General features: G+C 44.1%; 1 long non-coding RNA gene across 1 annotated transcript in view; it reads left to right on the forward strand.

The window, feature by feature from the left end:
* The first annotated feature begins 717 nt into the window (after nucleotides 1-717).
* Nucleotides 718-15,954, forward strand: part of LOC122926406 — a 32,972-nt gene continuing 17,735 nt past the window's right edge. Inside the window, exons 1-2 of the long non-coding RNA XR_006387663.1 lie at nucleotides 718-797; nucleotides 4,957-5,054. This is a non-coding gene — a long non-coding RNA (uncharacterized LOC122926406). The remainder of the gene's footprint in view (nucleotides 798-4,956; nucleotides 5,055-15,954) is intronic.

Genomic DNA, 15,954 nt, shown 5'->3' on the forward strand with positions numbered 1-15,954 from the left:
TACAACACATCCCCACAATGCATCATGGTTTCCTCCTCTCTGTCCCAGAGACAACCGAAGGCAATCCAATTATCTCTCAGGACAAAGGGAGATCACCAATACACATGTGGAGACAACAGGACAGACATCACCATTTAAACACACAATGGCACACCCCCACAGCAAACACAGACATTTAACATATCCCCAGATAGCTCAAGTCTGAGTGCATATCATTAGGTGAATGGCACTCAGAATACACGAATACAATAATATTAGCTATCTGGGTACGCTAACATAACATACAATTTAACCGAACGCATAATAACATAAAATTCAATTCTACAGACAGATTTAAGCTGAGCGGCCGGTCTGTTTTCTCCTTTAAAGTTACTATGGGCCATAATCCTGAGGCAAGAGGCTTTTAAACAGCCCTCTCCAAAACCCAGTGGCGAGGTTGGTTTCGCCACACAGCAACCAAAAATGATGTAAAACTATTTAATCAAGTCTCTTTTACAAAACCTGTGTTGAAAAGAAAATTAAAAATATCTCCAAAAATGATTAAAAAAAATATGTTTAATGTAAAAATGTGGGGAGATTTATCAAACTGTTGTAAAGGTAAACCTTGTGAGTTGCCCACAGCAACCAATCAGATTACCACCTTTCATTTTCCAAAGGAGCTCTGAAAAATGAAAGTAACTGAATCATGCTATTAAGAATGTAGTGCAGTCTACTACACGTCAGTGCTGGCCGGCAGGCAGGACATGAAGCCATACCGTTGCTCAGTATGTGTATACGTGCATTAGAGATGACGAAAGGTATGCTATAAGTCAATTTAGTCTTGTATAAACATGTCTAACATTGGAAAGGAGTTAAGTCAAAGCAGCTATACTTTATCAGTTGTGGGCAGCTAAACATTTCTCTTACGGTTACAGGAGTTTATTATTCGTAGCTAACAATATACATGGATTTCCTTTCTAAATCGGAAGATGCTTCAAGTGTAATGGATGTGACATGTTATATGCGTTGATTACAGTATTATTAATGATGTAAAAATTGAAAGACGAAATCCAGGAAGAAATTATCCAACAGAGATATGCAAATTAAACTTGAAAGTATGTGTATACAATTTACAGGGGATTTCCAGGACCCAGCAGGTTCCACAAACCCACCTTAACTATTCATACCTCGTCTGTAGAAGAAAGTTTGTAATATACTTAGCATCTCAAAATTGTGTGCAGCATCCACCTGGGAATATTTGTGCAGTATGCACCAACACTCAGCTCACTGCCTCCATCTTACCTACTTACAGCTTTGTGCACGTACACCAGTTGTGTCCGGCAGACTGACTATTTACATGAGCCATCACAATTGATATACCTGATGTACATGAACAATGCCATGGAAAATTATGGGATACAGTTCTTTTTTTTAAAGTTTTCCTCTGGTGTTTTAGGCGTCACGGAGGCTGTGCCAGATCACCAGATATTTGTGAAGGGAACCTAGACAGGAAGTACAGTGAAAGCACAATGAAAAATGACTAATATGCAGTTGTATACAGTTTGGCAACTCAAGAGGACCCATTAGTGAGCCCATTTACTACAGGGAGTTTAAATTCCTAGCACTCGGACTGTAGGGGGTGTTTTTTTTTTTTTTTTTTTTCTATTTATGGAAACTACTCTTTTCCATTAAAGGGGTTTTCCGAAATGATAATACTGAAGACCTATCCAAACACAATCAACAGCAGTATATCCTTAAAGGGTTCTTTATTTAAATTGGGTCCATAAAATTGTACACACAGTGCCAAAGGTAGTGCGACGTTTCGACTACATCATAGTGTTTCTCAAGCTTTGTGTAAATTTTTATGGACCCAATTTAAATAAACAACCCTTTAAGGATATGCTGCCGTCGATTGTGTTTGGACTATCTATGGAGCAACTGCAATGGATCCATGGTTGCTGGTGGGCTGAGGCATTCCTAGGGGAGTCTGGATGCTAAGTTGATGCTGCTTTCACCTTATTTTTTCTACTATCCTCAGGATAGGTCATCAGTATCTGATCAGTGGGATTTCGACACCCGGGACCCCTGCTGATCAGCTATTTGAGAAGGCACTGGTGCTCCTGTGAGCGTAGTGACCTGCTCTCAGCTTTTTCTAGGCTGAGTGATGACGCATTCAACTGTCACATGGCCTGGGAGCAGCTCAGCCCCATTCAAGTGAATTATTCTAATCCTGTCTGTAGATATCCCCTCTGTTTATAGATAAGACTGGATCTACCATTCACAACAGGTTATTGTGAAAGCTTAACTACTCCCTCTTGACCTCTGCACAGGTCACAGAGCATGCCTTGAAAACTATAAGTCAATGATGTCCCCTCCTGACCATTGTGTCTATGGACCATGTGGCTGTCATAAAGTAACTTTCTTATTGCTGTTAAGAACAGGCAATATGGCTGCCCCTATAATAATGTTCAGGTAATAGAATAAATAAATCAGCATTCAGAAAATAAAAACACATTAGAAAAGGATATGCTTTGCCATCTGGTTTTAACTGGCAGATAACTTTTTTGTTGACACGCTTCCTTTAAAGGACATCTGTCAGCAGATTTGTACCTATGAAACTGGCTGATCTATTACATGTGCGCTTGTCACCTGGAGGCATCTGTGCTGGTCCCATGTTCATATGTGCCCGCATTGATGAGAAAAATGGTGTTTTAATATATGCAAATGATCTAGGAGCAAATTGGGCCTTGGCATTACACCTAGAGGCTCTGCTCTCTCTGCAACTGCTGCACCTTCTGCACTTTGATTGACAGGGCCAGGCAGAGTAAAGTGATCATGCCTGGTACTGACAATCAAAGTGGGAAGGGTACAGCAGTTGCAGAGAGCATGGGGCCTCTAGGAATAACAGCAATCCCCCCTGTTGCTCCTAGAGGCTCATTTGCATATATAAAAACTGAAATTTTCTTAGCAATGCGGACCCTTTAAAGGGAGTCTGTCACCAGATTTTGACCTTATAGACCGCTTACATAGCGCTCTAGCATAGCAGTCTATGATTCTAATGGTACCTTTGATGCTTGCTTCTGAAGTTCCCCCAAGACAAAAACTGACTTTTATTCATATGTAAATTAGGGCTCGCAAGTGCCCAGGGGCGGTGTTCACCTCGTTGGTGCCTAGACTGTTCTGCCTCTTTTCGTCATATCCCCTGCCCCAGCCTCTTCCTCTGCCCGCCCCGCTCTGCGAGATCCCGCATCTGCGCTCTCCATTGCTTGGCTGGGGCATGCGCAGTAGCTACTGCGATGCTGTGCCCACAATGGGCATCGCAGTGAACATGCCCTGGCAAAGCTATGGATAGCGCAGGCGCGGGATCTCGCTGCAGAGAAGGAGGACGCAAAGGAAGCGCGGGCAGAGGAAGAGGCTGGGGTGGGGATATGACGAAAAAAGGCAGAACAGCCTGGGCACCAATGAGGTGAACGCCGCCCCTGGGCACTTGCAAGCCCTAATTTACATATGACTAAAAGTCTGTTTTTGCCTTGGGGAAACTTCACAAGAAAACATCAAAAGGTACCATTAGAATCATAGACTGCTATGCTAGAGCGCTATGTATTGGTCTATAAGGTCAAAATCTGGTGACAGACTCCCTTTAAGTATTTTCTAGAATATGCTGGAGAGGTTTTGACTATCATGTGTTTTCAACAATGCTACCAGTTCTGCCTGATAAAAAAAAAAAAAATCTGAAAAGACAAGATTGCCAGCAACATTAGAGGTACAGGGTTTTATGGGAGTTTAAAAAATTTGCCTAAATGTAAGGCATGTGACAAAAAAAAAACATTGCTAACTTGTTAAAGGGCATCTGTCAGCAGATTTGTACCTATGAAACTGGCTGACCAGTTATCAAACATGTGTAAGAATTGTACCTGGGTTGGCTCCCCAGGATACAGCAAAGTCACGAACGAGGAAAGCAAATCCAACACCAGTTTTGCCAAAACATTTTTTTCTTAAACGTTGTAAAGAATGTGGCTGCTTCTTGTTACACATGAATAAATTTACATACACCCAACCAGGAGGCAGAGACCTGTGTGCTGTGCAGCACTGGCACCCTCTGGTGGATGCTGGATGTATGAGCATTACATTTACCTACTGGTGGGCCTAAATGGACCAGCCACACCTTATCTGTTAATACCCTAGAATCAGGAACAATTATGTAGGTGAGTGATGCTGGTTAGCCTGCAGTACAGCACAACAACTTACAATCTTATTACATGCTATAGTATCCCCCCCTTCCCAACAACTGGTCAAATGGCACATGCCTATAGTGTTTCTCCTGAATAAACGCAAGCCTGTCCTGAATTGGTTGTGAAGCTTATCAGCTCTCCGGTATGAACTGCCATTTTAAACGTGAAGTCTTTGTTATGAGTATTTAACAATACTTGTGGCCTGAAAAGAGAAAACCTAACTAACTGACTTACTGATTAGTCTTACTGACCCGGGTCTGTATAAGCTGGTGACTGTGGACGGAACAAGGGTTGACCCACCAAGCATGCGGTACTGCAGTGTCTGTGGCTTTACTCCTCAGCTCTCATCTGCATTCCTGGCAGCAATTCTCCTTCCTCTGGACAAGATCAGGGTCATGGACATGGTGTCATAGATCCCAGGAATTAGGATATACCAATTGCATTAATAAATAAATAATTAGACTCTCTTGAAGAATAATTAAGTTTTTATTAGTGGATTATAAATGGCCACGGAGCCTAATGTTACCTAAATTATTAAATTAATTAAATCAATTAACTAAAACCAATGACAATTAATATTGAAAATAAACAACATCAAACGAATCCGCCATAAAGGGCAACTTTACCCCATTCTTAGCACCGTGACATAATTTGGGAAAAGAAAAAAAAAGGGTGGGTTGGGAGGGGGTTTGTTTACTTCCACTTACGTGACTGCGCAGTAATGATCTCTTCTCTTCTTTTATAGGTTCATCCTTGAGGCCATCCATTGAATTCTCCTCCAATCAATTTGTTCCTGCTTCTTCAATTAAGACCTCTGCCTGTACCATCCCCATCTGTATCCAGGTAAGTAATAAATAATAATGTAATATATGCACATGAAAATAGTGGGGTCATGACACCATGTCCCCCCTATTGGCATCTGCAAACATGGTTCGGTCACGATCAGCTCCACTTGGCTGCAGCTCTGGTCCCTGAAGGATGCTCTGACACCTGGATGTTGAGGGATTCTCCTCACACACAGCTCCTGTATCTTCTCCTAGGCTCACTCTAAGATGGCTGCTGACTCACTTCCTCTAAAGGCTTTGAAACTCCACCCCTGAGAGTTTTATATCATTTAACTTCACATCATTTAACTTCATTTACACAAGTACAATGTTAACAAAATGAGAGCTGTTTCCCCATCTCACACATACAAATGAGTCTCTAGGAGCAACAAGGGCATTAACGTTACTCCTAGAGACTATGCTTTCTCTGTAACCGCCTCCCCCTATGCACTCTGACAGGGCCAGGTGTGATCACGTTTTCACTGCCTAACCCTGTCAAAGTGCAGGGGATACGGCAGTTGCAGAGAGAGTGGAGCCTCTAGGAGCAACAGCAACACCTCCGTTACTCCTAGAGGATTATTTGCATGTATGAACAATTTCTCTCCGCAATACGGGCACATATGAACATGAGACCAACACAGGTGCCTTCAGCTGCCAAGCGCACATGCAACTGGTCAGCCAGTTTCATAGGTACAAATCTGCTGACAGATGGCCTTTAAATCCCCACCGGCCAATGATGACGCTCCAGTGATCGCTACAGGTCATTGCTTACTTTCCTGGAGAAATAACATGTTGCTGCAGCCAAGCATTGGTCTCAGCAGTGATGCACAAGACTGCTGAGGCCAGTGATCAACATCACTACTGCAGAAGTGTACGCACAGACCACAGGTGAGGAGACACTTGGCTGGAGGAAGATTGTACTGATGTCCCTCAGCACACAGGAAGAAGAGGAATATGTTGCAAACAATGGAAGTAATATTGTGCATCCTCTATGTTTTGTATTCTTGTGTGTCTGGCTTGGCCACCCTCACGCTTTGGGCCCCTTAGTAGGCACTATAGCTGCTACCCCTGCATGGAATTCTATTAACACCACATGTCTTTTGGTTGACTGACTTCCAGTTCTATACTGATCAATTAAATAAAATATTGATATTGATACTAAATTTCTACTGAGGAGACATAGATGTAAGCAGCAGGGTAGAACATGTACTAAGGAATTCTAGTCTTTGCCTTTTATTCAACCCAAGTTACCTATAAAAGAATCGCCTTTACCTTGCGTTTGTTATTTTTGGAACTTGACGGCATTTTATTCTCTTTAAAAGTAAGTGAAACGTTTCAGGTTTGTTTATAGTACGTAAAAGCCACTACTGACTGCTGTTCCACATGAACCTACCATGGGTACCTGGATTCAAGATAAATAAATCATTGTAGTGAAGTTAATCAGAAGCAATTAGGTTACTGATTTGTTTACATTACTCTTTTTACCCAGCTATTGCACACATGGTAATATGTGTAAAATAAATATATAGTAACTATAAATGAGCATTATAAGGGCTCTTGTTTCTGAGAAATTCTTTGCCTTCTATTTAAAACAAACAATACATTTCTCATCTCCCCAATAAAGAACAATTACAAACATAACAAATGAGGTAGCCAAGAGAGCGGACATCTAGAGAACACTCCATGACTTCATAGCTTACCTACATACCTTTATATTAGAAACACAGCCTTGCAAAACCTAACTGAAAACCTAAAACATTTTCATGCGACTGCAATGAATCCCAATATTATGTTACCCCCATGTCGAACTCTCAGGGGTCTAGGGAGATGACATGTTAGATAAACCATAGTCATTGGAGATTTCTTCTCTCTGGCAACTATACAGGCTTATAGAGTAGAAAGAAATGATTTGATGTTATTTCTAACGAGGGTCCTACCAACCCCTAGAACATCTCGGGCAAACAAACACGAGGAAAGCAATCAGACAGACAAGGCAAGGACCAAAATCAAATACTAATAACAAGATACAGACATGGCAGAAAACTTGATCAGTAGGTAAGGGACCAGTGGCAGGAAATACCACTGGACCAAGTGCACCAGTTTTACTTGGGGCCAAACCCAGAGGGCAGAGACTCAGTGAGACCCATTCTTCACCGAGCCTCAGATGGTGGGGGTGAACTTAGCTGAGGGCTCACTGGTCGCACCTCCAGGATGGTCCCAGTGCACTTGGCCACTTACCTGCATAGACTGACAGTGCAAGCACCAACAGTCCACACAAAACAAGGTCTGGAACCCAAGCACATGTACTGGAACCTAAACATAAGCGCACAGGACACAGTACAGACAAGACAAATAGGAATCAGCACACAGGCAGCTGTCTGGACCCCATGCGGAACAGATGCATGGCAATCTCAGGCAGAGCTGCCCAAACAGGCAGACAAGCAGATGCCTGGACCCCATGCAGAACCACACATGACTGTCACAGGCAGAGCTGCACACATACTGCAGTAGATGTCCTCCCTCCAGAGAACCCCTTACCAAAGGCGTAGTCCTGGACTAGCATAAGCCTGTTCCCTATGCAAAGTTAGTACATGGGTGAACAGATAGAGCTGCACACAAGGCACAGACAACCAGAAGTCTAGACCCCATGCAGAACTACACATGGTGGTCAAAGGCAGAGTTGCACAGACAGGCAGAAGTCTGAACCCCATGTGGAATGACACATGGTGGTCATAGACCAGATACCAAAGAAAACAAGGTGACCTAGATGTCTTGTTAGGTGGTCACACAGACAGGGCAGATGGAATAACCCAGGTCAGGTGCATAGCTCCTGCACCCAGCAAGGCTGGAGACAGGTTGACCCCAAGGCCCACAGCAAACGGGAATATAAAGCACCTAGTGACCACATGCAGACCAAGACTTTAACCCCACACGAACTAGGAGACAGGGAGTGGAAAACAAGGAAGAGACAGTAAACACACAGGCTGTCATTACTACATAACCAGCCAACACGGAAACCACCATAGTCAGTATGCCAGAGCACAAACGTGAGCAATATGGCAACCCCTGTCACTGTGACATTTGACTCCCTAGAACTACAGTTCTATTAGTCAAGATAAGGGTCGAGACAGTGGCATACATTTATATAATGAAGGGAAAGAGTAAATACTTAATTATATATATTTTTTTTTTCCATGTACTTAATATACTGTCTAGAGATGAGTGAATTTCCCAGCAAATTGTGGTCAGATTCATCATCAGATTTCATTTGGTTCAAATAAATATGGTACCCAATTGCTCTAAAAAGGCATGTATGGCATTCTGGCGTCTCGTAGGACTGTATCCAATCCCTTTTATTCTCTTTAATGCAAAAACAGCATTTGTTATGTTCAAGTGACAGCTACATCTATGGCTATGGGTAAACACATAGTCGCTGGGGTAACAAACAGCTTGTTTAATAACACTGTACTGATTTTACTTTTAAATTATAAAATGGTCCAAAAATTATCCCTTTTCGGTGGCAGATGCCATAGTCTCTGTCTTCTGAGCTATGAAACTATGGCTGCCATTTTGAATGATTTAAGCTTGACGTATCACAAAAGTTTTGCTGAGGTTAGAACCTTTTGGGCAGTTATACACCACAGATAATTCATTTCCAAATTCAATTGGTAGTTTCCATCGAACTGCTGCAAATCTAGCCCGCGGCAATATGCAAAATCCACATGACATGCAGATTTTGTAACAGATTTGTACATGGCTTAAAACTTATGCTATGTGAGAATCCACCGTAACTGGGCTGTGAAGAATAAAAAATGCCATTGAGTATTTTGCATTTATAATATCTGTTAAAAAATTGAAACAATAAAACAAACTTTTCATGATAATCTTACTTTATATTCTTCTGCTGTATTAACTTTTTTACTCATACCAAATAAATAAATAGATAGTAGCATAACATATTAACATACTTTATAAGGCTGAAAAAAGACACCTTGTCCATCTAGATGTACTCCAAGTTTTTGAAAACCCCCAAAAAGCCAACTTGATATTATAGGTGCCAATCCCAGTCCCAGTGAACGTCACTTGCTCCACAATAGTTTGGACAGATCTACAGACAACATTCGCCTGGAATAAACAGCATGATGTATGTGTGTTTTATCTGTCCCACCACAACTAACAAGGAAGCTTATATTCTCAGATGTGTCTGGGAACAGATAACTGTGAGTAATGTCTGTCTACAAGCCATTTAATACGTTTTACAAGTTAGGTGTTGGAGCAGAAACACATCCTGTAATCCCTTCCTCCTGTTTTAAAAATGCTAAATGAGCCCTGGAGAGTAAAAGCAATACAAACAGGTGTGTATTTATAATATGTAATATTGAGTCTGATAAAAGGAGTTTTCCATTCATCCTGCTGCGTGTTGGCATGGTGCCTTGCAGGATGTACGTTCCATACAGCCATTCGATAACGTAACACTATTGTGTTACCTATGATTTATATCATTTCTACTTCGTTCTCACAAAACCATACAATGGCCAAACAGTGTAATATTAGTTTGCCATATTACAGTTCAATGATGTCATATAACAAATGAACAACCGCTCCGCTGCATAGAGCAGCCTTTTCAGATTGTGACAGCTGTATCTAAGACATCTAGACAATGGCGCAACAGACAAAAACCATCTGGGGCAGAAGAAAGAAAGTCCTCTTAGGAGCTCAACATGATGCAGGGAACCTGTTAAAACAAACGAACAAGAGAGATATAGGAAATACGTTATTATTCTAGTTCTATTGCCACAGCTTAAATAAATACAGACATTTTATACCTGGAGACTGCAATGAGGTCACAAAAATCATATTTTTAAGTAAGCAATACTGGTTTTGATAACTGAAAATAGTGGCTGAGTTATTTTTTCTTCTTCTTCATTACTTTCTAACTTTTTTCTTTGCATTACTATAGAAGGTTTTGTCTTTTGTGTTTTATTGTGTTTTGAAGTATAACAGCCGTTTCCGTTTATTTTTTAATATGGTGTAGGGATAGGGATGACATTTCTGTAATATAGTTTATCAAGGAAAGCCAATTTTTTTTTTTGCACTAGGATGTTAAGGGTACAGCCACATGGTGCAGCTGTGATACGGTCAAGATATGGTTAGGTAATGCATGCAGTCGGTTACAGCGTGCATAATCATCCGTTATTTGAAGTGTACATTTTTATGGTTCTTTAGCATTCTGATTAACTTCCAATAATAACACTTATGTTAAAACAAATTCCGCAAGCGGCCACTCAACTGTATATCTCCATTCAGTCAGCAGCTGCAGGACGTGTCTTATATGCGGTCAATCAGGTGCAGTCATAACAACTTTGAAACTGCCAGATCTATCTCAGAAACCTATTTTCTCATTGACTTCTATTGGAAAATGAGATACTGCAGTTCCTAACTGCATCCTGACCTCATCGCAACCGTGCTGTGTAACCGTACCCTAAGGGTACGGCCACACTGAGCAGCCATGATCTCGACTCCATGCGTCCATGCTGCAGTCAGGAACGGCGTAACCAATTAGCCGCAACTGCCTTTCATTTAGCTAATGAAGACCGTACTGTATAGATGGTCTTCATTGTTAATAGCCGTGCAGCACCTTCAATACTGCCCAGCCATTAACAATGAAGATTGAATACACAGAGTAGCCGGAAGCATAACTACCATAGTGGCAGACCTTGCAACTGCTATGGGGCCCAGGGCAAGAGGGGGCCCAGTTGGGATCATCCCCTCTTTCCTGGGGGTGCAAACTCTGTCAGCTTACTTAAAATAAAACCTTTGAATAAAAACAATTTGGCTTTGTATTGGCAGGTCAGTGAGGGCATTTTTTTTAATATGAGGCAGGACCAGGGCACATATATTCTGAATTTGAATTAAAGAAGCAGTGGCGTGCCTAAGGTGTTTGGCACTCGTGGCAGGTCTTTTCGGTGATACCCCCCTTCCCCCCATACTTTAAAACATTGTACCTCTCACAGTTTTTATGCCTTGATTTTTCCTCCTTGCAGTACATTTGGCCACATTGTGCCCCTCACAGTAGTAATGCCCTCTCTGTGCCCCTCAGTATTAATAAATAAAATAAAAAACTGTAACTACTCACGTTGTCCTCTTCCTAATGATCAGATCCCCCTCCAGCACTCCCCTTCAGGCACAGATCGTGCTGCAGCACTGTATGGGAGGAGTGCACAGGCATATTCCTGGGCTCCGCCTATACAGTACGGCAGCCCGATCTGTGCCTGCAGGGCTGAATGTAAGCAGACGGCTCCTGGAATAGGGAAGGAGCTAGGAGAGCTGAGTGGTCAGTGAGTGAAATGCCCACTATCTGTATCTATGGAAGTGTTCATTGCTCCGGAACCTCCTGACAGCTGGCACCCAGGGAAGACTGCCCTAACCCCACTTCCTTCTTTCAGCAGGGCTTCACCTAGCCTTTCTGCTGCCTGAGAAGAAAACTGAAATGGCACCCTCCTCCCATACTCAGGATAGGGCATCAATATCTGATCGGCTGATCAGCTGTTTGAAGAGAAAGCAGTGCTCCACCCTGCCTGTAATCTCAGAGGCACAGTGTAATTACAAGTACTCGCTCCATCCAGTTGAACAGATAGTACTTGTAATTACACTACTCTGCTGCAGCAGCAAAGAAAACAATGCACAGTGTAATGACCAGGAAGCAGTGGAAGCATGGAGCGCCGACTCCTCTTCAAACAGCTAATCATCAGGGGTAATGGTTGAAGATAGGTCATCAATATATACAGCCCCTTTAAAGGGGTTGTCCGCTTTTTACTATTGATGACATATCCTGCCGAGTCGGGAGGTGTTGAGACACCAGGACTAGAGACTGCTAAACAAATGTGTGACATTATGGTAAAGGGGAGTCCAGTCCAAGTGTTGTTGGACACAGAGAGCCTGGTACATGCCAGCTTGGTAGCTGGGGACATTCATGCGGATAGTAAGGACTATCCTGTAGTTCTCATTGAGTGTGAGACTCCAGTGAGAACTGTGACTTGTGAACTTGATGTTACAAATACGCTCATGCATGAGGGAATGTTGGGCTGTGATTTTTCCATTGTTCTGGGAGTTGTGGGGAAATGGTAATAATGCCCACTGTGCCCCCTTCATAGTAATAATGCCCTTTTTGCCCCCTTCACAGTAATAATGCCCATTGTGCCCCCTTAATAGTAGTAATGCTCACTGTGCTAGTAATGCCCTCTGCACCCCCTCCATAGTAGAAATCCCTATTGTGCCCCCTTCACAGTAATAATGCCCACTGTGCCCCCTTCATTGAAGTAATGCCCTCTGGATCTGTGCCCCCTCCTTAGTAGAAATGCCCATTGTGCCCCTTCATATTAGTAATGCCCTCTGTGCCCCCAGTCCCCAGCTGTATGAAGAGAGGGCAGCACTCATATGAGAGCTGCTTTCTCTGTTCTGTTCACCTGCTTGCCATAGCATTTGCAGTGATGAGCAGGTAAACAGAGCAGAGAAGGCAGCACTCATACAAAAAAAAAAAAAAAAGACAACCCCTTTAAAGACATACTTGGAAAACATTACATACAGTGCTACAGTACATACAGAGTCATACAGCGCCACATACCTCTTACATCTAGTGACTTCTCTTCTCTGATGTAGATATTCTCTTTCTTCTTCTTCTCCTGCTAGACCAGACCACCACGGTGACTTCTTTCAGCTGTGCCTCGTCTCTGAAGAGTTTAACAAATAGACATCTTACTTTCCTACTTTTCCATCATCCTCCCACCTTCTCAATACCCCATCCTGCCACCCCCAATACTGTGTCCACTGTGCTCCCCAATACTTTCCTGCAGAAACAGTCCCCCTGAAAATACTGGTACCACACAGATGTACAAAGACACCCCTTTATATTGTGCGCTAGTATAAAAAAAAACACCTTCCTTTCAGATCAGACCCCATATAAAACCCTAATTGAGATCCCCTAATCTCAGACCAAACCCCCTTTAGACCTCTATGTCAGACCCCATATAAGGCCCCAGTTTTAAACGTCAGATCAGACCCCCATTAGACCTCCTTGTAAGACCCCAACCCAATATCAGACCTCAGATAAGACCCCCATATAAGACCCCCATTAGATCTCCAGACCAACATATCAGGCCTCAGAACAGACTCCCTTGTCCTGGCTGTCTTATCTTCTCAGGGCCAGCGCTGCAGTCACCTGACCGCCTGCAGCGCCAGGTCAGAGTGCGCTCTATATGCCATGACGCTGCAGGCAGCCAGGACACAGCAGCACCAGCCCTAAGAAGAGCGAGCAGGAGGAGGAGGAAGTACTGGACAGCGCTCACAGCGCTTCTCTCCCCCTCCTCCTGCAGACTAGTGAGCGCTTCCATAATAGTATTCCCTTTATAAGATGCACTGCATCTTATAAAGAGAAAAGCAATCAGCGCTTCCATCTGTATTGCTCATTGCTTCTGTTCTGGCACCCCCCGAGAACCGGCTGTTCTAGCACCCAGGGCCGACCTCCCCCATGGCACGATAAATGTTGAGAGCACACAGCTGAGGGAACCCATTGGGATATATGTGGCAGTGCTAGAGGGTGTACCACACATACTAGGTGTCGTTAACCATTCTCCACAGGGTTCTATAGGTAGTGATCTCAGGTTCAGAGTTGATAGGTGTTGTGACATAAAACCAGGCACATAAAAGAGAGCCTGAGCAGATTCAAGAGATGAACCTTATCAAGTGGGTAGAAGTCAGCATAGTGTCCGAGAATTATACCCAGGCAGTGGAAGACTTCCTGGCAGGTCAGAAAGAGATGAATGAACTGAAGTCACAAATAGAGGAAGAATTTCTCCAACTTCAAGAGTAACTTGCAGCTTCTGAGCGATCCAGACGTCATGCAGAGCAGCAAAGGAATGAGGTGGCTGAGGAGATCTCAAACAGCACCTCAGAGAAGTCTGCTCTATTGGATGAGAAAAGACTGTTGGAAGCCAGGATTGCTCAACTTGAGCAAGAGTTGGATGATCGGATGGTGGACCTGGAACACCAGAGACAAATTGTGTTTACCCTGGAGAAGAAACAAAAGAAGTTTGACCGGCTTCTGACTGAAGAGAATTAAATTTCTGCCCAATATGCCGAAGAACTTGACCGAGCGGAGGCCGATACTCGGGAGAAGAAGACCAAGGCCCTCTCCTTGACTAGAGCCCTTGAAGAAGCACTTGAGGCTTAAATGAAGGAAAATAAGAAACCTGAAGAGGAGAAGTCTAAGCCAGAGCCTGTTAAGAGGGGTCTGGAGATGGTGACGCTGCGGTGCTGGACGAAGAAAGAGAAGATGGAAGATCTTTTTGCTGAACCCGTTGATGGGGCTGGTGTGGATGCAAAAGCCAAGAGACTTATGGCAGTGTGTAGCCAGGACCTGGTCACGAAAGACATTCCCTCCGCCCTCGATACCTTCCAGGAAGCCGGTAGCCTTCTGGGGAAGGAATACGGGGAGATGGACGACCAAGTGTGCAGATGTGGTCTACTACTGGGGAATGGCTCTCCTGGAGCTTGCATGGGGAACAATGTTGTGGGTGACCCTCTAGAGAGAATGCCAGAAAACGAAGAGTCTGTAAAAGACCCCAGTGTCCCCGGTGCCTCCAACCTTGGTGAAAAAGAGGAGGAGGAGTTACGAGTGCAAGTATATGAGGCCATGTCCGAGAAGGATGAGAAGGCTAGCAAAAGAGATTGGAGACTCCAAAGAGACAAAGACTGAAGAAGTTAAGGCCAATGAGTTGGAGTGGAAGAAATCCTCAGATGCTGCAGAGCCCAAAGAAGAGGCTGAAGGAGAATCTGTCGAAGTGGAAAAAGCCACTGAAGAAGCAGAGGTCTCTGAAACTGCCACCAAACCTGAGAAAACCACTGCTGAAGAGAAGGAAGTGCATGGAAATGGAACTTCTTATCATTCCAGAACTAGCAAATCTGGAAGAAGAAATGCTGTAAAAACTGGGGGAAAAAGGTGGAGACAAAATGGAGGTCCCTGGAAGGGAAACTGCAAGTCGCCAACGAAGAAGTGAACCAGATAAATTTAAAAGAAGCGAGCGGTGGCAAGCATGCTCTGCTGAAGGAGCTCCGCAAAGCAAAGGAGAGTGTCGGGACACGACCATGGCTGGGAGCAGTGGCGCACCTACAGGCGGCGCGGCCCTGGATGTAATTGCAGGCATTTGCGGCGGCGACGGTGGGGGGGCAGTAGGAGATGAGCGCTTCCATCGTGGAAGCGCTCATTCTCCATATCTAATCCGATACAGATGAATGTGCTGCGGCAGAGAAGGGGAGGGAGAGGTGTGTCCCTCCCCTGTTCTTCTGATAGGCCGCAGGCACTAATGCCTGCAGCCTATCAGAGGCCGGCTCAGGCGGCGCGATGACATCATCATCGCGCCGCCTGAGCCGGGCAGCACACAGCACTGCATCGCAGTGCTGCTCATGGAGGTAAGAATCTGTGTATTTTTAATTTTTTTTGGAGGGGGGGAGCTGTCACTATGGGGGCACTAAAGGGGAGAATGGCACTATGGGGCATCTGGTGGTACTTTTTTTTTGAGTGGCACTTCTTACTGGCACATTATGGGGGGGAGCACCATGGGGGAGAGGAGCACTATGGGGGCTCTAAAGGGGCTTCTTTTTTTTTTACACACTATGGGGGGCACTATAGGGGAGAACGGCACTATGGGGCATCTGGTGGCACTATAGGGGCATTATTTGGAGGGCACCATGGGGGAGAGGAGCACTATGGGGACTCTAAAGCGGCTTTTTTTATTTATTTATTTTTACACGTTATGGGGGGCACTATAGGGGAGAACGGCACTAGGGGGCATCTGGTGGCACTATAGGGGCATTATTTGGGGGGCACCATGGGGGAGAAGAGCACAATGGGGGCTCTAAAG

Source organism: Bufo gargarizans, chromosome 2 (assembly GCF_014858855.1).
Source record: "Bufo gargarizans isolate SCDJY-AF-19 chromosome 2, ASM1485885v1, whole genome shotgun sequence".
NCBI classification, from domain to species: Eukaryota; Metazoa; Chordata; class Amphibia; order Anura; family Bufonidae; genus Bufo; species Bufo gargarizans.